At 43.1% G+C, this 26736-nt stretch overlaps 1 protein-coding gene across 2 annotated transcripts in view; it reads right to left on the bottom strand.

The window, feature by feature from the left end:
* Positions 1–26736, bottom strand: part of LOC124213753 (TWiK family of potassium channels protein 18) — a 207326-nt gene that overhangs the window by 76296 nt on the left and 104294 nt on the right. The window lies entirely within an intron of this gene.

Below are 26736 nucleotides of genomic sequence, written 5' to 3'. Positions count from 1 at the left end.
CGATCTCTTTCTCCCCTACCCCCCGCTCACCCCCCCCGCACTCTCTCTCTCTCTCTCTCTCTTTCGCCAACGCCCGTTTGTATGCTAATTTAATGATGTTCCCGCATAGCCGAACCCCTCTTGATGGGCCGATTTTTTTCACCTTATATTTTCCCTTTTTATTCGCGCGTCCCGCTTATATTATTATACGAATATATACACGGTGAATATATACCTTAGATCCTTAGAATTTTACTCGACCGCAGCGGGTAGGTATAAGAGTGAAAATTTATCGTCTATTTTCTCAGCTTCATCCGGCTGATAAATGATACCGTGGGCCAGTTTTGCCGGCCCGTTTCCCCGGCTATTAACGCAGCCCGGCTCCCCGTGTTCGATGGTCCGTTCGCTGCGTTCACTTTGCTCAGTCGAGGATACCGGGTGTAAGGCGGGGATAGGGATTCGTTCGAGTAGGAATTACGAAGGTACCGTACCATCGAACCCGGGCTTCCACCTACCGGAATTAGAAGGCCCACGCATCGGCAGCCGCCTGTATTCGGATACTCTCGAACCTCCGGGTCTTCGCCGCGACCCTGCTGCAGACAAATTTTCTCTCGAATATGGGGTGAATGATTTCTTCTTGCCTCCCCTCCGAAACTATCCTTCCACCCTGCACGGATGTTTGCAAATAGGGAATCGGATAAAACGGATTTTGATAAAATTAGCGAGTACCGCGTGACGTCTTTTAGTACGACGCATAAATATGTATTCCGTAAAAGTTTAGAGTAAAAGTGACGCATGGTATAGGCGCACAATGAATATGCAGCAGACTCCGGGCAAAACTTGGGATTCTATGAAACGGTAAGCATGCTTAATTGATAAAAATTCATTCAATCTAAACAGCCGGCTGCTGTAACTTAAGGGTGAAGTTACAACAGTTTTTATCATTCGCTGGTAATGAAAAATTTGTTGAAATATTTTTGCGAATATTACTCATCGTCGTTACGAACACCTAGAAATAAAGGTCATAGAAAGTATCTATAGATATTCACGATTTTCCTTACGACGTGATTTTCCGATTCTTTTTCACATCACAAGGAAGGTGAGCGTCTTTTAAATTAATTAATAGAAAAATAAAAGAAAAAACAAATGGTAATTGGATATAATCCGTGTTTGGGTAAGGCTTGAAAATATTGTTGGAAAAATGCACAATGAATTTTTATTTTTCCAAAAAATATTGTTTGCCCTGAAATTGCGCACGTCAAACAACCGTTTCGGAATACGAGAATTTGAATTGCGTCGAAATATATAGGTGATTCACTATGTAGATTCAGATGACATTTTTCTGGTAAACGAAAATAACGAAAATCCAATTTGTAATGCATCGTCCAATCAAAAGTTGAATTCATACGATTTTCCGGTGCACGTACACACGAAATCCGGAAATGAATGTTGCAATGTTTACCCGCAGACACTTCCAACCATTTCCAATTACCTGTACATATTGCCTGTCGGTGTATCGATCTTTTTATTCTAGCTTAACGGAGGTTGCAAGAAAAACCAAAAAAAAAAAAAAAAACAAACACTGCATCCTCGCAGCAAAAAATTTTATTCGCAAGTTTCTTTCATTTCACGCAGAGGCACCTCAAAGATAATTTGCACGCGAATTCGTCAACGTGACAGTAAAACGAACCAGCAGGTTTGCAAAGACGAGAAATTTTCAGCAGTGCGCAAGCTTTTCCTCCTTATCCCGTAACGCTGGTGTATCGAGTCCGGCCACTTTGTCCTCGAAGACGCCTCGTCGTCGCAGCCTCTGGTATGAGAAATCCCGGAAGAACAGCCGGCGAAGACCGAGGAAAAATTTCAGCTGACTCCGGGTCTCCGGAGTGAGTGGAAAACGCATCCAAAGTTCCAAAACTCCCGATAGACTCTGATCCGAATTCGTCTGCAGGCCTGAAACGCGTTTGGTGTTCGGACACTTTCCGTTCAGAATTTTCTTCACCCTTAGCGCGGAATTTCTTGTTGTCCTTTCCTGGTTTTCCACGGATTTTGTACCTTGTCCAGCATTTCCGAAATTTGTGAAACACGTCGTTCCACAAACAGAGTTCTTCAACTATAGTGAAATGAAATTTCGTCGGGTTAAAGAGCTTAATTTTTGCCGCACGAATTCGACTTTGTTTTTCCACGGTTTTTGAAAGCCGCCCCAATTCGTGCGAAGAGTAATTGTTTTCCCGCGACAATATCGAGGGTGGACCGCGGTCTCGTAGTCGAAATTTCGTTTCCCCGTTCGTTTGAAAACTCAATTTATTAACGAGTGCGTGCCCTCGCGACCCCGTGTCTCCTGTGCAGAGGGACACGGGGTAACCCTAATTACCCCTGTTTGTTTGTATCATTATTTTCCAAGCCAAGTTGTTTCCACGCACGGTGGTGGTAGTAGTAGTAGTTGTAGTAGTGGTAGGTAGTAGTACTGAAAGGAGAGAGAGAGAGAGAGGGAGAAAGAACCGGGGAAACAAATAAACACAGAAAACAAAAATACACACCGCAGTTCCCGGTATAAATTTCAACGTTCGCAAACAACCCCGTGCGTAATTTTTCATCAGTCTTTTCTTTTTTTTTTTTATTTCCTCCCTTTTCTTCCCTCCCTTCCTCCCTTTGTCCACCAACATTTCTTCTCCATCTCGTGGCAGTGAATACCCGGGGCAGTATCGCGAGTAAAATAAATAAAAAGAAATAATATGAGACAGAGTGCGCGGTTTGAAGAGAGAAAATTGATACGAACTAGGCGCAAGAAGTAATCGTATAATCGGTTAATCCGCGCACCGTACAAAAGCAGCATGATGAACAGGAAAAAACTCGCGGGTAAATCCGCATTTGGTAGAAGCACGTAAGCAATTCCCAGAAGTGCCGGACCCTCGCAGAACGCCATGCCTCTGACGGTGTTCACTAACCAAGGGATGTACATGTAAGGGTATCCTGATTTGTCGCCGAGGACGAGCAGCGCCGTCGCCAGGATGCCGGAAACGATGCTCGTCGCCGAGACGGTTATCCTCAGATCTAAAATTCGACGATTAACGGTGTAAGACGGGACGATAATTTCTTAATAACCACGTGACATACTGTAGGGCCGACGCAGGAAGACGAAAGCTCCGGAAGTCTGTCCCATCGGTGGACGAGATCCAACGTCGAGGGCGACGGAGCTCAGGGAACTCGCCACGAAGCACATGATGCAAATGTACAGAGTCTCGCTCTGCGGAAAATGTTATAAAATAATCGTGCCATTGTTGCGGGTACGGAGGGGGGGCTTAAAGCGGGCCGGTAACGTCGGTATCTCCAGTAATCCTCTGGCGGAGGTGGTAAAAAGGGTTTCCTTTTTCTTCGCATATAGGTATTTATGTAGAAATAATGTCCGCTCAGCGGGGTTGGGACACCCCGTCTATTATACGTATACGTGTATGCATTAATGTATCATACCTTCAGATTACGATTTTTTGCGAGGTGAGATTTTCGGGACGACGAGAAAGGCGGAGCGATTTCATCACGATTCTCGGTCATGACGAGGGTTGACTCGGGGATTTCCTGACCAGTGTCTCGATTTTTTTGCTTATTATTTCTACCCGCATTTCTCTCCAACTTTATAAAATTACCAAATATTGCGCCGCCGTGGACTCGTTTATTCGTCAAAGACACGCATCCGTGTGAAGTCAGGATAGAGTTCAAACATGAAACAACACAAGCGCTTCCAGGCAGCTGTTTCTACAGCCGAATAGCAAGGCGTTTCGTGTCGTCGAAGGATATTCGTAAGGGGTCGGTGAGCTGCTTTCGCACACGTTAATCCCTGAAGTACGTCTTCGAACTTTCAACTAGTAAAAATCTCCAACACACAGCTTATAACATGAAAACCGTGAACCTATTCACGTACAGCGTCGGGGTGAGGTTGAAGTACCGAATTTGAAAAGCTCCGAAAGCGCCTAGTTTCGAATTATTTGGTGGCGAAAGTCGAAGTAAACAAATCAAACTTTTACCAAACAACAAAATTTCGAACGCTCGGAAAGCCGATGGATCAGAGTTCCGAAATGCAAGATTCAGAAAATTCAAGTTACGATAGAGCAAAGTTCCTGCAAGTAAAGTTCCGATGGAGCGAAATCCCGAAAAATAAAGCTTCGATGAAGTAAAATTCCAACGATTGAAATATACTCACATAGCGCAGTTTACTCAACGAGTGGGTGTAAAAAATCAGACTAACCGAAAATCAGAACGACCAGGATTCCGAACGTAAAAATATCGAAAATCCAAAACAAATAAAAATTAAAGTGGTGAAATTTCACAAAGCCAGAAATTCACAGAACTGAATATTTTGGATCATTCGGGATTTCGATGTTTCAGATTTCAAAATTTTCTCATTTTCGCACTTTCGGAACGTTGACTTTTCGGAGTTACGCTCCTTTCGCATTTTGTCCTTTCGGAACTTTGAGCGTCGAATTTCGGACCATTTGAAACTTTGATGTTTTGTAAAAGTTCGACTTCTCTACATTAAATTTAGTCACTAAAAAAATCGGAATTTGACGCTTTCGCATCCTTTGAAATTCGGGACTTCGACCTTGCCCCACCGCATCGGTTTGTTCCTCCAACTTGGTGAACCATCATGCTCTTAGAGGCATAATCATCAAAGTTTATCCGATTCGGACATCGAACATTCGCCGTAAAATCCCTTTCATACCGCCGTCGATCATTTATACTCTCCGACTGAACCACGCCGAGTTGAGTATATAAAACTTCTCTTCACCCCTCGGCGGAGAGGGTTGTTCCTACCCTGATATCACCACCATACGTAGATACACAGAGATGGTACTGCGACTATACAACATCCAACTCCATCGCTTGCGCTCGATGCACCGCTCGTTATTCCTCTGATTGCGACGTCGTCCGACTTCACCCTGGGTCTCTGCCGAGATGCGATAAGCCGTTGCGGTCTTCATTCCGGACGCGATTCTGCAAAAACGCCAAAGCCGGCATTCGGCTTGAATGGCGATCGCAAAGCGAAGTCGACGTTTCAGATGGATGGAAAAAATTAATCTACAACAGGAACCGGTGACTTCTCCACCACGGGTAGGTAATTACACGGATCTGTTGTTCAACCGCACCGAAGAGAAGTGTGAAACTTTTAGGAAAAAACAAAGTCGTGAAATTTATAATCTTCGTTTCATCGGGTGTACGAGAAAGCTTTGATGCGGCACAATCGAACCTCAAACATTGTGTGTAACTCGGTTGGCCCGCAGTGCATTCAGCTCTGGTCTTTGACCCGCAGAAGCGAAACTCGGAAGGTACAGGATTCCGTACAACCAGAGGAAGCGCGTTCCATTGTTTCGGTACGTCGGTCCGTATATACCGGACCGGAAACCAACCGATGTCGAGTCTATGTGTTGCGAATTGAATATATCTGTAGGCCGAACGTGAAGAGCCGAGCAGCGGATGCGGCTGCTGCTTCAGCGATTCACGGACTTGGCAAAGCTTGGCAAGGGGACGTAGATTAAGAGCGGTTAAACTTTTTTGTCGAGTGTTTTTCTCTATTATTATTCCGCTCCTTTATTTTTGGTTATTCGTTACCTGCGAGCTCGCGAGCTCAATTTCTTCGCGTCGTTTTGCAGGATCCCGGAAAGGATGTGCAAGGGTCGAAAAAGGGAAGAGGAGCGAACGTAACTTGTCTGAATTTCATTTTTGGAAGATAATCCAGGGTGCAGAGAGGATGAATGGGAGATTACGGCGATCACCCGACGCTTTGCGTTGGGATAAAGATATTTCGGATTGGTCGTTAACCCTTCTCAAGATTGTTTCGTTAAACAAGGAACAGCGAAACGTTCGATCCGCATTCAAGGTTGGCGAAGGTACCGCTGCGGGAAGGATAAGGGGCGATATCGGGGGTGGATTCATCGAAAAAATACGCAAATATAAATTGAACCCGAGGCGATATTAAAGTATGCAAATTAGATTGTCTCCGTTGTTAAAATATTGCGAGAATAGGAATATCGGCGTTGTATAATATATTACATATAAATGTATATCATATACGTATAATGCGCGAAACGTTGCAGGACTCCATTTGCATAGTACTTGGCCCAGTAATGAAGCCTGTCCTGCCCGCTGAGTGTCTAGGCAACAAACCGTTGATTGCTGCACGAGGAAATATAAGTTACGAACTTTAACAATATCCCATATTGACGCTCAGCGAACTTTCGGAACTAATTATAAAACCAATTAAAATACAGAACTTGCTGCCGGGCTAATGAAAATAATACGTCAGGTCAGAACGCATTGCGCGATATATAACATGTGACTACCTTGATTAACTGCACGTACATACGACGACGAGCGGTATGGGATTTTATAAATAAGCTTTTCGACTCGAGTGCGCGCAATGTGCATATTTATTCGTTATTGCCATTAATTTGCGACATGAATAATAATAGGAGGCGAGGTGAATCGAACCACTTCATCACCCATTGCAGGCTCAGTCCCGTTTATAGAATAAGTTAAGTAAAACGCACCACTTGAGCTCCACCACTCGACCAGGAGAATTTGGTCAAGTTATATTAGTTTAGGGTCTGGTTGGGCTTCGTTCGATTGAGTTAGGACGGACTTATCTCGTTCGACCTAATAACAGATCAGAGTGATACTCTGGCCGTAGTCGATCGATCCGAGTCTGTGACGGTCGTCGATTCTCGTTATTATCACCGATAACTTTTGCCGACTGTGCGGTTAAGCTGCGCACCGAGAGCTGGGCGCGATTGTTGATACGCGAATTTTGAAATTTTATGGCCGATAATGAAATTGCCTATTCAGATATTTTCTTCTGCGAATAATTTTGCAAGCGTACGATATTCGGAAAACATTTGAAATTATCCAAACCATGACATAAACCTGACGCTATTAAACACCGCGGTTGAATATCTACCGACTGAAATTTCGCACTTCCAAATTGTTGGAATTAACGATTATTGCCGGTCCGGTTGCAGGCATTTTATTAGGCAATTAATTTAAGAGAGTAGAAAGTCCCGCAATGGGGTTAACTCAATTTATAGATACGAGTGTTTAAACCGTTTATATGTATACATATATATACACCCTACATTCTACTCCGCTAAATAGGCAGTAGATACGAACCTGTCTACCTGCACGCACTTTTCCACAGAACAAACGGCACGGCCGAACGAAAGCTCCCTCTCGAGACTCGTTGTTGATTATTTATTTCTCACCGAAAGCGACGACGCAGACTGAAAATTCGCTCCTTTACATTTTGCGTAAAAATTCCGTGGCCGAATGGAGGAACAAATTTTTTCTCACGGGTAAGAGTTTTTATCCCTGCAATATCTATATAAATATACTCAACAATAAGTACGAGGCGCATTCTTGCAGCGTGATATTTTCTCTTACAAGGGGTATTTTTATTTCCACTCAACTCCACTCCATGCCGCACTACACGAGTCTACGACCATCCAATAAACTCTCCAGAAGAAAGTAGTATCGGTATACAATTTTATACGTCTTCCTTCGTAGTTTTCTGCACTCGAATAGAAATCTCGCGTAACTTTTGCTTCGGGTGGGACACGAAGCGAAAAGAATTTTTCCCTCTGTTGCAAACGATACTCTCATTACCCACGTACAGTCCATATTCTTATTCGCAATCATAGAAATCTCAGTAGGGTTCTTCTTAGTTTTGTCTCGTCGGAATTTCCTCGCGCTCATTTCCCAAAACTAATCGGCATATGTAGAAAAAAATCTGACCAAACCCCCGAATTTTTTCGATAACTAATAAGAACCAAAACAAGAACAGTTGATCAATCGTCGATTGTATAATGTCGGGGTTCGCAGCTTTGAGATCGCCTCGATGAAGAACAGTGAATGTATGTTTGGCAACCTCACGTTCTTGAGAGTCGTTGTAAAATTGTAAATCAGTGATCGTCTTCTCCGTGTTTCGTTTCCTTCACACAATACGATACACCAACTTTCTGACTTGGATGGAGACTTGAAGAGCGGACTTCATGAAGCATTCTTGTCGAGATTGATTTCAATTTGGGCTGCTGACGAGAATCGCTGATGTTTCTACACATCTCGGTGCTGGTGAAGAGATATTTCGCTCTTTGGAAAACTGACCATCATGATGATGTATGGAGGCCCCCATTCCCAGGCAATTGGTCTATCTATCATCGAGAGATGGGCACCCGCGGGTTTCCACGTCTGTGGGTTGTCAGCGTCTTATCTACGCGGCGTTACCGCTAAACTGTTAGAGCGGCGCTTATTTGGAAACGTGCTTGTGTGGTAAATTTCAGAGAATCTTCCGTCTCCCTGCACTTTCCTCTTCATGGATCTGGTGCATTCTACATGTTCAAAAAAGTCAATTTCAGAGAAACTGAGAGTTGTGAAAAAGAATCTGAGTCCTGAGGTTCTCGTTAATTACGCCTCATAAAATCGCAAAAGTCTCCCCGAGTTACAAAAGTTGATCGAAAGGCTTAGAATTTACAGAATAGATATCCACTGTCAAAAATGCTGTATCACAAAGAGAGCTGAAAATAAAGGAAAGCGGAGCGGTCAGAAAAGTCAAAGTAATTTAAATTTCATTGTGATTCTTTTATACGAGGTAAAGGAGTATTGTATCCAAGTTCGACTAACTTTTCGGTTATAAGTTTTTGCACAGAATAAAATCATCCAAGTATAACGATTTTACGGTCGAGAAACAAATTCAAGCTCTTAACTTTCTGCAAAATTGATTATTAGCAATTTTGTAAAAATACCGCGCACATACCCGAGTGATAATAAAACCATAGAATTGGATGTAGTGAGAGAGCAATCGTACAGTTCGCTGTAATTTGACGAACTGTTAAAATACTGCACCGCATCATCACGCGTAACAAATTACGCCATCTTCGGTTTTAATATCGAGATTGAGATTCCGGGAAAAAATTTGTTGCGTGCGCGTGCCGTTAATAACCGTTCGCGGTGTTCGTAGTAATTCAATTCTATATACGCAGAGCTTTTCCCAGATTGTGAGGCGGAAGACTCGGTCGTAGGGACGTTGGGGTGGCGGGGTGCAGATTCAGATGGACCATTGGCCGCACATGTAGCCATAAGATCGGCCCGGTTTCGAATTGGCTGCGTCGCCGCACGGAGGAAACAAACCGGACGCGGAAAAGCGAGGTAGAACGGAAAAGAAAATACAACAACAACAACAACAACAACGGAAAAACAAAAAAGGAAAACGAAAAAGAGACGCGACCGCGGGTGTAATAAAACTCGGATTTTTTCTTCCAGTAAAAGAGGAACCGAAATTTCTTTACTCACGTAACCCGCCAATAGCTGCAAACTGCAGATGTCAAGGACGAGTTTCCTGCCCGTTATAGTCGTACGTAAGGGCGGGAGGACGTTCAGGGAACATTCCGAGTACCTGCGACCGAAACACGGCATTCGCGACACTTTACGAGCTTCACCCGAGGAATTTCAAATTTACTCGTAATCTCCCGCGTATATGTAAGGAAGGCACCTCCCGAATCCACAACACAGTCATTTCCGGCGCCCTGTTTCTGCGACCCCGTAATCTCTGACCCCGTTACACGACACGTTATGTGGCCCACGTATATTATAACGTTAGCGATGCTGCTCGCTCATTGACCCCACCTTATCACCGCCGAACTCTTTATCAAATCGCACGCCGTCGTGGTACGATTAAACATGTTGATGTATTCTTCCGCTTGCTTATCGATTGCTTTTTGGAGATAAAATTATCATCTTTCATTCGAACCGAACGACCCGTAACCCGGAAAAACTGATTATACTCAAGTATTCCTATACCGTGTACACCTTCATGGGATAAACAAATGTTCTTTTCGTTTTTCCTCTCTTTTCACTCTCTCACAATCACTGTACCGTACATAAAACGTAATGGGCTTGAGGCTCTGAGGCTCGATCCCCGATTGGTTGGACGGGCAGTTCAGGCGGCGCAATTTATGGTCATGGACGCGATCCCTCCCCGCGTTAAGGGCGTAAAAAGACCACGGTAATACTTGCCACGGTGTAATAACTGTAATTGACCGGCGGCTAGTGGCCACCTGTCAAACAGGCTTCGGGACTCATCGAGAATGGGGAAAACATTTTCGTTGATTTCATGCGATGTTTTCACAACGCTCGCTGGCGGTATTTCCGGTTCCGGAACTACGTAATTAACGGATCTTATAACAGATTCGGGAACGAGAAGTAGGGGAGCCGACTCGTCTTGTTGTGAGCCAGAAGTTTCCTCTCAAATAAAACAATGCCGATACCTACGAGTCGAGGTGAAATTAGCATTGCTAAAAACTTTTGCTTCCAACCTAATTACGGGGGGATTCCGCAAAATTAATTATATGAAAAAAGAAACGCAAGTTAGGATTCAGACGTTGGACGACTCTGTTCGCTTCCCCACGGAGGTTTCTCGAGGATACTTCGCAAGATTGTTACTATTATGATTGAGATAGCGATTTCGCGAATATATTCGAAAATTATGTGGAAGTCGAGTTCCAGTGAGTTTTTTTTTAACGAAAATCAAGCAAAGTGACCGAAAAGCTTAAGTTGAAAACAAAATTTCCAACGCATTCGTGCGAAGTTAATGTTTTGACTCGAGTTTTAATATTGCGGCAAAAGGAAGGAGCTTCGGTGAGCTTTTTCTACAGAAACTACTGGTCTCTGGTTTACTGCCAAACTCTTATGCGTCGACTATTACTGATTATTAGTGTGAAACTGCGGCTGACGGGTTATCTCGATTTAATTGGCTCACTGTTCACCCTGAATTATTCCACCCACTATTAACCGCAACCCACTTCCTCTTCCGAGACGCTCCTGCTAGCTGACAAAACCGGTAAATACAGCTCGAGCTTTTCTTCTACGAGAAAACCACGCCCAGCATTCTTCGAATTCCTATATAAGCGTTAATTAGTTTTCACAGCATCTGAAGATGACGACGTTTAACGGAACGGAACAAAGATGGAAAAATCAATCGGCGGTTCTTTTGTCTCGCGATCAGATTCACTAAAAGAATAAAACGAAACGACGATGCGGCGATGATCGAGGTGTTAAAATTCTTTAAATTATGTTCATTTAGCCTATGAATTTTCAGAAATTGACATTTTCAATACTTAGGGATTCGAAAAATTCGTTTCTACTTCGTTTTCTCGAGATAAGTATTACAGGGAAGCGGGAAAGTCCTTTGGCGGGTTTTGTAGCTGCCCGAGAGACCTGCTTTACAATTTATAAATTTTGGGGTGCGGCGAACAGTGAGTAAAGATCGCCGCAAGCACCGAAGGAAAAAATAAAAGTACAATGTATACGTACAGAGCTATTATCATCCATCACTTTAATTCGTATCCTGAAACTTTAACTACACCGACCACGCCTCATAACTGTCAGGGGAAATTTACATTTTCGGAATGTATTATCAAGCCTTCCCATGAATTCCTACCAGTCCATGCTTTCGGAACGGCGCATTAAGAGTGACAGATAAAACAACGACACCCCTCCGAATTGACAATTGCAGGTAAATGCCGACACTCTTTCCCGCGGATATACCGACCGTCCAGCATAAAAGAACAAATCAATTCCGAGGTAAAAAAGCACCTGACCTGCGCGAAAACAATCCGCTAAGGCAGCCTTCACAAGTGTTTCACACAAAAATCGGCGTGATCTATTGTCTCGTTTCGCACGCAATCCGTCGATCCAGCAAGCGTGAACTCGTTAACCAACCGAGCGAATCACAAAATTATTTTTCTGGCTTATATCGATGAATGGCAGAGAAGAATCCGTGTCTATTAGGCTTGTGGTGTACGTTATCTTGAAAAAATTGGAAATGAAAGCGATCTATCAGAAAGAGAAAACGCCCGTGAGCTTTCACGTTGGATTTATAAATTATACCAGATTCGCAGGAATTTCTTAAGCAGGCGCAATGCTGATACGCCACATATGTCAGACACTAGTTCGAAGATCACGACTTGGTGGTCGAACTTGTATCATTTCAGGATTAGTCAATTTATTTTCAAAGAGTACGTGCGTTACGCAATCTAGTGGAATTTCAGAAGTTGGATGTTCGATGTGAGCGATACTCCTGACGATCTACGCGTTTGTCGAGTGGTGTTTTTTCGATGACATGACGGTATAAATTCATACGAGTTAAGCAAAGTGGAAAGAAGGAACGAACCAAGATTGGAGGAGAACCGATCCCGGCCTGAGATCGAGTTTTCGAATATGTCAAAGACAACGAGTTAGGTTTAAGCCCTGATAAGGGTGGGTTGAGAGGCGGAAAATCGGTACTACAATTAAGGGTGGAGTAAAATCACGTCATTTCCCTATCGCATCCGCGTAATACAGTTACAATGACGCAATCTAGTTAGACGGTAGTTAGAAGACGACACGGCGGAGGTCGAGGGTAGTTAAGAGGCTGATTAAAGCGTTATTATAATTCCAACGGGAAGAGTAGAGAGATGGAGATAGAGATAGAGATAGAGAGACAGAGAGGGGTAAGAAGGCAACAGACGGCGGAAGATGAGTCTTGAGGCGACCCTCGAGGACGGCAAGGTTCCCATATTTCGAGGCAGACCCCTGGCGTTACCCGAGATAATTGATAATTTCACCAGTAGCGAACGAAACCCGTTTGGCAGCAGAGGATCCATTATGGGTGAGTGAACCTCGGCTCGTGCAGGAACCCGATGACCCAGGATGGCGCGTCTCGGCGACTCCGAGGCTCCTTAATCCGGGTGAATTCTCAGTGGACGATGGGGGTGAAATTTAATTACGAACCGACGCACGGTTGGTTTATAATACTTTTGAGTATTTACGCGGTCGGCGGCGGCATTGCGGTGCGGTTTTCCCCGCCACCGGGGAAGGAGAGTTCTCGCTTGGGAATAACGCGGCTGGATTTTACTCCATAAAAGATAGGATTGTTCGAATCGGCTTTTAAACTCCCGGCTCGTTGATGAGCTGCGGAAGACCAGATGGATATTTTAATTCTGGTTATACGTATATACGTATATACGTATAACCAGTGTACATACATATGCATGTGTAATACCAAGCCGGTTTAACTCTCCTGCTAACAGCTTCTTCTATTGATTTATATACCCACCACTCACCGCGCGCTTTCGTTGCCGCTGTACAGTCGCGTATTACTTCGGGTAACATAAATTCACCCATTACCAAATTACAGAAGCCTTGCAGGTAAATAGAACCCGGAGTTATGGGGAAAAGGGAGATGAGAGAAGTGTTTCTGCTTTGGGTGAAAGCTTAGCCGAGCTCTTTACCCTGATTACAGTAATAAAGTCGTAGATCTCGACAGGATATAAATTTCTTCATTTTATCGACACTCGGTTTGCTATAAATCCATATACGCAACATATACCAGCAGAAATAGTAAATTAATGAAGTTTCCGCAATTAGCGATTATTTATTTACATACACATGCTGTGGCAGTTTAAAATATCGATTCAAGTACGCGATGACGAACCGAGCGATAGAAATTTTTTTAAATACGATTTGAGAGTGTCGTTCAAAGAGATCAAGCCTTGCCTGTAGACGAAATTCCAAAAAACTCTGAATTTCAGAAGTTTGTGAACAAACAAGCAAAAGAATTCGCATCATTCCAGAAAAAGGGGAAACATCCTGTGGGTCTTTTTGTTCGCGTTCCCCAAATTTCACTCCTCGCAGCCCGCTGCAGAGGGGCAAAAAGGAGGTTCAAAACAATTTTCTCTCTCAAGGAGCTCCGTACGAACATCCAATTCTCCAAACCCCGCAGATGAATTACATCAAAGAACCTGCAGTTAAGACCTTGGCGATTTTATTCATCGCTTAATGGTTCTGGTCTTTACCGACCACGTCACCGTAACATTTAAGCTTCAAATGAAAGCCTGGAGTACGTTTTCCTAACCGAAACCTCGTTTCGTCGATACATCTGGTCCAATATTCCATCATCAGCCGCGTAGCTAATTCCAATATCCGTTGTGATTTCGTCCGCAGCATGGTGACACGAGGTCTCAGCTTCCCTGCTCAAATCAGCAGAAACATTCAGACACGTCCACCGGTTCACCCCCATTCTGATTATGTCAGAATCAAGCCTCGGCAAGGCCGCCTTGTTACAGGGAGTGGCGTAGATGATATTGTCTAGGCTCGTTCGCGCGTGAGGACCCGGCCTTGTTCCACCTCCGAGCCCCGGGGCCTTACGCGAGTTTTGCCCTCATAGATTCAAGGATATAAGCAGTCGGGAGCTGGCATTACGTTAATTGTGTGAGTACTGTACGCGATTAGCGAGTTGCCGTGGAAGTGCGCGAGTCCCCGTCGGTTGCCGGTTACTGAATGGCGAATGGTGGGTGCCGAACGGAAGGTCTGGGCAAACACTTGTGCACCCTGACGGAATTAGCGTCCTTCGTTAGACCCGAGGAGAATACCGAGGAAGAAACCACACACCGCCAGTCCTCGCGGAGCTGCATGAATTTGGAATTCCGACAGTCCCAGGTGGGCATTAATTCCATTATTGATACTTGAGATTGAGATATTCATACCGAGATTTGCGCGCGATGCAAGACGAGGGAGGTATTAGACAGGGTATGAACCGAGCTGATCTACAACGTTTCGACGGATAGAACCCCCGGCAAAACCCGATTAGAACCGGGAGTATTCATCGTCTGTTCTGCAGATATGTTATTAGGTTTGATAGCCCGAGATAAGTCACAGATGAGGGTTACTACTTACCACGGACAAGACCCTTATCGTGCGGGTTTCGTAAGTTGACACTGAAGTTGTGATTCGGGGCTAATGGTTTCCTGCTGCACGTTGGGCTGGTGAAAGATTTCATTGCCGTTAAAAATTCTGTCTTGTCAAGTGCGTTATTCGCGACACTAGGAAAGAGGAAATGACGCAAGAGAATCAAGAATTTGCTTCAATGGATCCGATCGTCAGAGCGCGAAATGAGGTACAACGCGTCGACCGCCGTGTCTTTCTCTCATTCTCTCTTTCCCTCGTGTCACTTGCTCGATAAATTTCCGTCCCCCAACTAATCCTTAAGCTTTCATGTAAATGACACCCAGCGTTGACCGCAGGATTTCCCACCCTTGGATATTACCGTTTTGGACCAACAACACGTGAACGCTTTGGTATGTCTTTCAGGGTTCAGTATTCACGCCGAGACGGAAGCTTCGGTGTTGCAAATTTGGCAAAAGCTATTCAAACAGTGATATCGATAGTTTCTAAAGTTAAACAGAATATGGTGACTCTACTGCCGACAATGGGAGACAGTTTGTTCAAGGCGTTATCAGGACAATAAATTACAAAACCTGAGCTCATCGCATCTGTTTATCATCTGAAACAAATCGTCCGAGTCACTTCCGCAGTGTAGGTTTCTACAGCCTCGCTACGATCAGAACTTCACTGTCCTATTGGAACGCTACTCGACATATGAAAAAACAATTCAGTATGAACTAGGTCAACGTCCGCGAATCTAATAATTCGTGCTACTTTCATTTCACATTTCGTGTAAGGTTCATCAAACGATTATAAAAGAGTCCTTCACCGTATGCGTAGAAGATCGTATCGCTGTTGCAGTTACTGGATACAATTTTGTAACGCATCTCCATGGTCATAGGACAAAAATGAAGATAACGGTACTCACACATGGCACACGTGGGCTTAGAACTGTGGCTTCCTATATCTCTGCAAGTGTGGTTAAGAACTTCATTCCTCCATCTATTTTATACATCGTTTGATTTTATCGATTGATCCCAACAACGATGTAGGGGAGCGACGTGACACTTGGCTACAAAAGCTGCCGCACGTTTCATCTTCTCATTTTCTCGCCACAACGCGAGACAAAGCTTTGAACAAGACGGACTTGGTTACTTCGTCGTGTCTCCCTTGATCACTCTGGGCAGGTTTTAGTTAATTGGACGATGTTGAATCTTGGTCAAAGATATCCCTCCCATCCCCGTAACCCATATCTTTCAGTCTGTTCTAAAATGATCTTCGTGGATATTTGCGGCTTTACGTAATTGAGTACAACATATCTATGTCTCCAGTAGCGTATAAACGTATTAAAACAGTTCAAACGAATCATAAAAATGTTCCAAGCAGAATGTTGTGCGTCGAATTTGTAATTATCCTGATGGCAACTTTCATATTCACTTATCGTTGAACAAGTTTCAAGTTCACATATGCCGGTTAGAACTATCCAGTCTGGAGATTTTCCGATATTCCCCGTGTCTTCTACCCAGGCAATAGTCAAATTGGGTTCAACTTGAGGCACTTCTCGACCCGAACATTCCCCAATGGGGCATTCCACGCACCCTGCAGACCGGAGTTTCCAAATCTCCATTCACGACGGAGGGTATGAGGTAAATTATGCAAATTTGACGTTAGCTATTGCACGACCTGCCGGAATTTTGACGAGTGAACAAATTCGAATTTTAAATTGCGGTAAGGTGTCTCTTCAATCTGAAGACACAGGCAATCTTTTCCGCGCAAGATGTGAATTTCTAAGCCCAACCCAACCTAAACCATATCAATGGAAAAAACATCTTCGCGACTAAAAATCTGAAGGTAACCCCTGTCGGTTGACGCTTGGTCTATGTCACCGAAAAATAGACGAAAGTTTGTCGGTTGTCCCTCGTAAGGTATAATATAGACATAATGCCACATACTTTCAGAACCTTGTTTACATGCGTAATAGAAGGTTTATTTCATCAACGTCAACGCATTTCAACCTTGAACCCTGTATCGCAGAGATCTCGGGGGTCGTCGTGTTTCAACTCCGAGAGACAACGATGACGAACAATTATTTGAAACTCGATAGTCACCTTAACCCCACACGGCATTACCATGCCTGCCTAGAATTCAGAACATGTCAGTGTCAAAACCTAAATTTCAGTTCTGCCGTACACAGGCTACATTAATGAGGAATTCTGATAGAGGTAATTTTCCATCGCGAAAGCTGTACAACTACCAAATAAATTGACAGTAAAATTTCACGCGCCCCAACGCGCAAAGTGTTTTGCTCGTTGACGTAAATCGTTACTAATCGTTGGTGGTTTTGTAGTCGCTCAATTGCAAGTTCCAGGGTTTTTTATGTAATAAATTTTACGTAGGTCAATGCAAATATGAACGCGTGGATTATTCGGTAACTAGTTACTTTTACTGACTGATGAAGTCAGACAAAAATCAATCGAGATGTCTTATGAGTGTCTGGTGGCTAAATTTCCGGAGAATTTGAGAAATCAATCAGAACTTTTTGCATTACTCAAAGCCTTTTTGTATTAAAAAGCCATTGTGGATGGCCTGCGCTGGCGATAGGCCGACATTAATAAATTTACACATGAGACTATTGCGTTGAGTATATATTTGCGTTATAAACGGAGGTTTAAAATTTCATTCTAAAATGGAGTGATCCGTTTGTTAATATGACACGGTTGAAGGCCTCGCGCATCGCGGCTGCTACTCAGGCTTTAATTTGCTTAAAACTGTAAATGAGGCCGATGATTCGGTAGTTGAATAATCGAATCAGCTAGAGTTTGGTAGCCTGCATATCGAGTTAGAATTATTATATTGACCAAAGCAAGTGTGTCTCTGTACGTGTGGCGCAGATTCGCTGCAGTGTTGGAGCTGTAACAGGCCATTAGCATCGCCCAAGTGCGTCTTACTTTCAAATTGAATCATGAACAGGGTATTAGAGTTAACGGTTTAATTAACTAATAACCTAATCCTTGAAATTGGCGTAAATTCAAAGTATATCACCGAACTAGGGTGAGCTGATATAATTACATCACGAGCACGTTACGTGTTATTTACACAGATTTTGTACACCGATAGGCGATACGGGTCAACTGGAAACCCGCCGAAGTGCAAACACAGAATCATCCTCGCGATTCTCCACTTTATTTGATATTGAATATCGAGTTCGGTCATCTCTATTCTCAAACGCAATGCCACGGGTTTGTTTGATCCATTCATGAATTAGTTATACACGTTCCGATACGATCCACGGTCATTTTAATAACGTCGTCGTCTTCGTACAGTCGAATTGATCATCTCGAAAGAGCCCTCGACTTTCCAAAGGCTGATCTTTCGACGCAACGTTAATTTCTTCTCCATGCAAGATCGACGTAACATGGATATTTAATTTCTCCATTGAGCAGCTTCGCTGTGTCTATCTGTCGAAGCTTCGGGGATTCACGATTCGCACCGTGTTCCGATTCTCAGGGGGTTTAATGTTGCGGTGCGGTTATACACGCATCCTGGCCCTGTATTGGCACTCTCGGGGAAACTTATGAATCGACCGTCATCCTGCAAAGGGTTCTCTTGTCGGCGTGTAGTTGATCCGATATTAATGGACACGCAGCTTCCCGTATTTGCGCCGTTATCTCTTCCCCCGTTTTCCCGTCATGAAAGGGGGAAGGGTGTTACGGCCCGGGGCCTAAATGACCACAGGGGAAAACTTTTATACCGCAACGATACAAGTGTCGGTTCGAATCGGCCCTCCGAACCTGCACGGTAGCCCGGGATTATTATACGATACGAAATGCTTCCAGAGCCAATGAACAACTTTATCGACTGTTCCATATTCAATTATACGGGTGTAATCAATCCTTGCGTGGAACTTTCTACCCCGCTTACAGAGAAAATAAACGTACGTGGATCCACGCAACTGCTTTCTCGTTCGTTACAGATTTACCCCGTATAAACAATTCAAGAAACATTTTTTCAACGTTCTGCGCGGCATGTTACGTAATCTATTTAAATTCAGAATTTCCCCCTTACGCCAGTTCAGATTGTACTCGGCTCGAATTTTTACTGTAAGCGCGTCAAGCTGTCACCGAGAGAGACATCTGCAGGCAAAGTTTGTGGTCGCAGTCGTTACAGAAGTTGTAGAATTTATTAAAAGCAGCTGCTGCTGTTGCGACTGCTGTTGGCACAAACCCCACACATCCCCTATTTTATCATTCTTTCACCTTCTGATGACACTCCGCTACGAGATTCCTCAGGCAAAACACAAGTTGTTAAATTTTCTACGAAACGGTAATATCGCTTTTCTTCAAATGCATTCTCGGTGATCAGAAATCTAGTGCTTGTTCCAAGATCACGCGTCGATCAATTTATGTAGAAATGTGTAGATCAGTTCACTCGCCGAACTTGTCTCACGTTTTTTCAGGGTATTCAGAATTCCATTTTAGTGGTTGACAGATGCAGTCGTACGTGTTCAACGTATACGTCACGCACAACGTGATGCCGGATTATATATGATCAGAACAGCGGCACACGACGCACTTTCAAAGATGATCGTCCGTGCACGCAGGACAGACTTTTCATTCCGTCCCACGTTTTTCGTCAATCTATGCGCTTTTACCGTGAAAGAAAAGTTTTCTGAATTTCATGAAAAATCCGGGGCCTTCCTATTCAAGAGTGTATTAAAGGAATAAAGCAATCTGATCGTACGTGCAGGTGCTTTTCGTTAAACACCGCGATCAAAGCAGCCGCGTCAAGGCTTAACTCATCTGGGATGCTGCGTTTGCGGAAAAAGAAATTTGGTTGAGTTCACTTGGAGGAGAAACGGACGAGGTGGAGGAACTATACAATCCATTCGACGTTTTCCGTTACACGGAATGGGAATTCAAGCGAAGAACGTTTTTCAAATCCTTCTCTCTTGCTGCCACTGTGAAAAATGATTGTGAACTTACTACACATTTACTGTAGAAAAGAATTGTCAAATTACGAAATCAAATTGCAAATTTCAAAACTCGGTGTAGTGACGTAAATTACCATGTATTTGCCCTCAATTTACGTTAAAAATGTTTGATTTTACTGCAATTTATAAGAAAAACAAAAAAAAAAAATAATAAGTTAATTTGAATTTACTAAATTGGATGGTAAATTTATTGTGGTTGTAAATTGAATAAACAGTGGACGTGTGGTGAATTCACTATTCCGTATCCAAATAAAACTTCCAATGCAGTGTAGGAAGTTTCGTATAGAAATTTTTAACAGCCTGATCTCTTGGCATTGTGCTATGACGGTATGAAAAAATTGCGGTGAAAATTTCTTCTACAGATCATTCGTCATTCTCGAAAACATTCGGTCCATTTTTTATTCTGTTGCGAGTATATTTAATTAAAAAAAAAAAAAAAAAACAACAAGGAGAAATATTCTGGTAAATTTCGTCGTAAGAAAGAGTTGAGTTCCGTCTTAACGCGCGCTAAGAAACTCAGCGACAATGCGTTTGGATTTCATTTCAAAATTCTAGTAAAATCGAAATTGTTTATGTTACAGGTAAATTAAAACTTGGGCATGCGACTGCAGATATAAAAACCGTACAAGCTGATCTGTATACTCGACGATATGTATATAAGCTACTCAATGATTCATCATCCGGAATTATGATCGTTCCGGTAAGGCTGGACAGTCGTTAAATTTCAGTGTAATTAATGGAATTGATAATATTGTTGGATTACACCGAGGACGAGATGATCGTTACGAGTTTTTTGTCACGAGTTATACTAACTCGACGAGGAGAGCTTGCGAATTTACCTACTCCAAGCTTTCAGTTTACCTACTGAGGAACATGTGTGACTCTCTGTGAAATTTTTCTGTTTGCTCGCTAACCAAGTAACGCCATGTGACGTGTACAAACAGCAGGCTCGTTTTTAGAAGTTTAGTAGCTGCGTCTGATGTATCCTTGCGAGTTAATGAAGAAGGTTCACACGCGCAAATATCTGCGAACTCGTATAATATATATATGTATAATTTGTCTACTCATCACGACGAAAAGCCCTCATAGTTCATTTCCCGCAGATGAAAAGTACGTACGGAAGTGGAAAATGGGCAAATACCTGAAAAGTAAAGTTAACGAGCGAATTTCGCTAGCTCTTTGTGCGGAATTAAAGTCTTCATTTATACGTGTTATCTACCCAGGTATTCGAGAACAAAATGGTTTGTACCTACCTTAAATTAAACTTTCAGCTTTGTTATGCTTTACTTAAAGGGGTAAGTCTTTGTCTCGTGTCAAGCGGATTTATAATTACTCTGATAGAAAACATCAAAAATTGTTAGAACTCAATCACCTTGCCTTGTTTATTCGAGGAAGCGCACCTCATTGTTGAAAGTCAAGGCAACAACAACCGGTAGACGCAGCTTGTACCGTTACACGAGACTGTAACTTCAGATTCGGGTAATTATTGATCCGCAAAAATAACGAGCACTTGTCAAAACAGGTGATACTTTATTAGGGAATTCGGTGTCTCACGCTTCGAACCTGTAATTATGACACTCGTCTGACGGGTGAGAAAATCCAGAGAGGGTGCAATTGAAATATCCGATGACGAAACTTTTCCCGATTTTTACACCGTGTACATCAAACTCTTTTCGCAACGTCCTGACGTGACCGGAATTTTCACGTACCTCCCTTTTTCGCCGGCGAAAGAAAGAAGGAAAAAAAATCCCTTCCTTATTTACTTACTACAAGCTATCGGGTCGAAGAAAATGGTACGTGGGACAAATATGGTCTATCGAATACCTTGTAAAATTCCTGCTATCGGCGTCACGGCATAAGGATAACGATCGTTTTCCAAGGGATTCTAATTCACCCTTGAAATTGGCAATTTCTCTTCGATCACTTATCAATATTCGCGCTACTATATACGAGGCTGTTCGCGTAACCGATCATTTTCGCGTTACGGGGAAAACCGGGGTTACGTTGTGTACTCGGGTACCCTCCACGCTCGTAATTCGTTTCGGGGTATACGTCACGTATTTCAATTATAGGCCAAAGGGTATAGCTACGCGAGGATGTCTGTATACACATTATACCTGTCGGAACCCGCTAAAGCAGGATATTATCCAGGGTTCGTATAGAAATAAAAACGACCCGCAAGATTTGCAGCGCTCAATCATCCGGCGAACATAAACCGATATAAGGGTGCGTGAAAAGCCTGAACCTTGCAGGATTTTTGAAACGCGTTAGAAATGATTGAATGTAAGACTGAAAAGCAGCGAATGAATTTTTCGATTGCAAAAACGGACAGCCGTATACATGGCAACGTGAATAGGTTGTACCTGGTTGTACACAGTTTTGAACACAGCCAAAGAAAGCGTGATTTCAATCGATCTAGGAATGTAATTAACGGTCGGTAAGAAGAAAGATTAAAAATTGAAATTGCCAATGTCGAAGGGATGGAAATTATACGCACCAGGCGCGTCAGAACCCCCATTTCTCTAGGAATTTTTCCTCGACGCCAATTTTACGAGGACATTTATTGACCAGCCAATAACCTGCAAGCCTCGTACTCCAAGATCTGAGAATAAACTTCCCGCAGCTTCAAAACTTGACTCTAAATTTAGAAATTCTATAAAACAGATTTTCGCGTTTTCTAAAAATCGATATTGCGACCCTTGTAAGTATACTTTCTACTCCTACCGTGTTGAGGACCTTCACCCAAATCTCTTCCCGAATCTGCTAGAAAAATTTCCCTTCGGATAATATTTTTTTGCGATTTTGAGGGAACACGTATAGGCGTCTTCAGAGCCTCGCCGTATTGTTCGAAGCAACGAGCACCCGGTGAAATATAAGCGAGGAAAACACGTTAGTCGAACACGGAAGGCGCGGGGGGAGTGACGAAGAGAGGAGAGATCGGCGCGAGGGAAAGGGGGTGATTTAGGGGCGGCGGGGCGGCGCATGCGTGGGGCGGCATGTGTGCGTGTGCGAAAGCAGAGCGTGAAAAGTGCCCGGGGCTCGTTTCAGGGATTCGAGGCACCAGAGGCACCAGCTATCCTGCCATGCAGCACTCGAGCGTTAACACGTCCTATCCGATCCAGACGCGTTACTGGAAGCTGATATAATTAAGGCGGTTCGCACCCTCGGAAACGTACGCCTAACCGGCGATCGTAATGTATATATATATGAGTGTGTGTGTGTGTTATATACATATATAGGCGTACACTACGGCCGTGTCCTTGGAGAGGCCGGAAGAAGGGATTTAACCGATTTCGATCCCCCGAGTGCCGTTTTACTCCCACCCGACGACGCTCAATTTTATCCCCTTATATTCCGGCTCCTGATGGATTTCTCCTTACCCATATTACTCCCAATGTGATTTTCATGTATTGACTCTGAGGTTCTTCGATTTTATTGTCAATCTTTCACTTTTTATATGACGTAGACAGGTGTAAGGACGGTTCTAATTATTTTCTTCACGGCGGCATTCTCTAAACTTTCAAATACGATTAGAAAAAATAAAAAATAATACACAGTTTGCGCAAAGATTAGAGCCGCTATGTTAATTGTAACGCGTGCACCGTCAAGCTTAAATATCTTTATTTAGATCGAAAAACGTTTTTCACCCCTGTGGATAATTTACAAAAAAAATTAAATTCAGAGGGTCGATTATGTGATTTCGATTTTCACATTTCCCAACATCCACATGGTTATGAAACATGAAACGTGAAATTACATAATCGACCCCCAGGTGCGCTACCTACAATTGTTTTTATTTTGAACCATCAAATTCTCCATAGAAATTGAAAAAAAATGACTTCCAAGTTTTTGTTGTCGATATAAATTTTCATAGATTTCCTTCTGTATAGAATACGAAGATAAACGGACGAAAAATTGTTTACTCGTAATTTCTTTACATTCGGAAATTCGAATTTCGCAATAAAAATTTTATTCGTTGACCTGATTATTTTTCTTTTTTCGCATTTGTAAATCAACCCCTAAGGATTAAACTTTTTTTTCCCAAACATTTCCGTCGACACAGCGACTTGAAACTTGGTAGATACACATTTGAGGGACGACGTGAAGGAAACTTTTCAAATTCCTGCGAATGAAGAACCACTCTAGCGGTATATTTTAAACCGCATGTTTCGTCTTCTGAATCCTAAGCCGGTATACGCAAGCTGCGGAATCGAATATCCGAGAAAAGGGGCAGATCATTTGGCAAGATATGAACAACGTACACCGGTTCCAATTAGCATGGGTCTCCTATCGCTGGTGGGCGCATTGTACTTGCGGTTACGTACGAAACATGCGGGAGAATCTTGTTATTAATCAAGGAAGTGCCTGCGAGATAGGCCGTTGTATCTCCGCCTAGTCAGTACGCCACGAACGCGTTACATATCTCTTCCGTATCTCGGCGTATTTCACTTCGGTAGAGAGCTTTTTGCAGCTCTACAGTTATTACACATTCTCATTGCCAGTGGGAGGACGTGGATGCTGCTGCAATAATGATCGTGGTGGGTGATGAAAATTTTGTACGGAAAAGGTAAACGACACAGAGAACAAGAGGAGAAACTGTAATAGTTGTGATCAGAACCGATGCCTCGATACCTAGATTAAAATACCCCGCATATGTAGAGGAAAAAGTCGTCGAATCGACTAAATTTCCGTTCACGGACGGTGAAATAAATATTATATTTATATGTGTCAATTCAAGATTTGTTGGTCTGAGAAAATGTTTAGTTGGACTGTTTAAATCAACTAAACATTTTGTTAGACCAACAGATCGTGAATTGACACGAATAAATCGATATTATATCCATATCGTGCCCGTAACGCATAAATCTCAGCGGTATACCTCGTCCAGTTTAGTGAGACAAATGATCAACGAGTATCCAATTTGTAAGCTTATTGTTCATGTCTAACTACACAGTTAGACACAGAACGTTCAACGATGAATGCCTGTCTACCTCCATGTTACAGGAAAATTTTACCCTTGAGGTAAAAGTTCAGTAGCCAATCAGTGTACCGAATAAAGCACGTAACTGGACTGTGAATTTCACCTGAGATAAGAAGCAATCGCCCCTGAAATACTTTTCTCGCGAAACTTATCTTCCAATGATTGTTCATCAGGCCTGGTTTCCAGTCGTCGTCTCATCCACGAGGTTCGATTATTCGCCAAGTTATCCGAGCTTGTATAACCGGCACCCCTTAGCCGCATTATACGCCCCCCTATACGACCCTCGTCGCGCCATCGTCCTAAGCAACCAAACCCCGTTTTATAGAATTTACTCGCCTGTACCGGTCGAGCTTGTCGAATAACTTGAGATAGTCACTCGACTAGATAGCCTATTTGTTACCCAAGATAGCCAGCAGCCGGCCATTTTGCGAAGGTCCCTTAGAGGCTTTTGGCGGTTTGGAAACACGTGTAGCCCTTGACACGTTCTTAAACTTCTGTAAATTAAAGAGCCTGTAGCGTATCAATCGCTCCGAACTTCCGTCAACTAGTTATTGGATTCTTGTGGCCCCTGTCATGACTGGGCGATTCCAAAATGAAAATTCGGCAAGCGTGGGTGTTAATTATCGGCTCGTATCAAGTTCGCGATCATCAAAGGCTCGAGAGAGAGAGAGGTGGGATTATGGGATGAAAATAAATGAGTGAGGGAATATACGCTCTTTTCATTGCGAATATTCAATACATCGTATTTATACGTGTAAATATAACGAGCACTCGCGCCATGAGAGTCTCTGCAGCACCTACGGATCGACGAAATTCACAAGCATTTGCAAACCAAATGGGTCGAACATCAATTAACCACGCACCCGACGATCTTTTGCTATGCAAATATTTTCACATTCGACGGAATTATCTTTCACCCAACCCTTGCCTTCGACTCTCGAAGGGAAGAATAGAGTGAAACGATATAATTGTAAGGAGTGATTAGTTTTCCTGTTTTATGCAACAAAATTGCTAGCCTGTTATTTCCAGTCTTTTGATTCTCAAGGAATATACCTCGTTCAATTGATATAACTCTGCGAATAGACACATCCTTATTCGCATCCATGAAACGATTATAATTACTCTGTCGCCAATGCCGTGAATCGATTGGGAAATTCCTCTAAATCTCTCACTTCTTCTTTGGCAATAAATAATTCAAGCAATCGGAAGTAAAATCAAGAGTGTATATAAGTACAATATTGGATGGACCAAGTTATAAGCTGCAGCTTCGGGAGCTGTGAATTACGAAAATTAAATTTCCGCTTTAGGACGAAGGAGAGCTAAGGATTGTTTGCAGGTTTTAAAGACTCTGATTAAAATGCGTAGCGTTGGATATTGGAGCTACGCCGTAGCTCTGACTTGACGTCACGACGGAAATAAATCATTTTACTGAAGTTAGTAACGTTGTCGTAACGATTTATGCCGAGGAAAAGCCGCGACAATTGAACTGTTTGAAATTCACTGATCCATAATAAAACAAGACACGAAGTTCGTATCCTGAAATCTTAGTTACTCGAAGGTCGTTGCAAAAGTCAGAAAATAGTAATGTTCCTCCCCAATATTTCGTTGCGATAACGTTACCAACTTCAACCTCGTAATAAATCCCCTTTCTCTGCGGCATGAGCCAAGCGAACCCAAGAAGGATGTATCAATGTTACTCGTGTCACTTTCGAACTTTCACCTTCGCATTACGTACACCCCGTAGCAGCATGGGGAAACAATATGGGGTAGCTGTCGGTCGCGACACGTGAGCTACCACCGAGCAGGTCTAAAGAGCCGCCCCAACTACACCCGGCTCACTTTTATGTTTTGTTTTACACCCTTTATCTCGGCTTAATCCACTGCCCTTGCATGCCCCTTGGTCACTGCCAAGTTCCATCTTTGAGTAACGCTTATCCACCCGAGTCAGCGTTTCTCACGAAAAGAGTTCTTTGATTAAATTGCCGGCGGGTAATAATTGGACAGTTGGCCATGGTGACGGATAAATTCTGGTCAAGATTTAGGGAAA

This window comes from Neodiprion pinetum, chromosome 3 (genome assembly GCF_021155775.2).
Source record: "Neodiprion pinetum isolate iyNeoPine1 chromosome 3, iyNeoPine1.2, whole genome shotgun sequence".
Taxonomy (NCBI): Eukaryota; Metazoa; Arthropoda; class Insecta; order Hymenoptera; family Diprionidae; genus Neodiprion; species Neodiprion pinetum.
The sequence above is the reverse complement of the archived record's forward strand: the minus strand, read 5'-3'. Positions and strand labels throughout refer to the sequence as shown.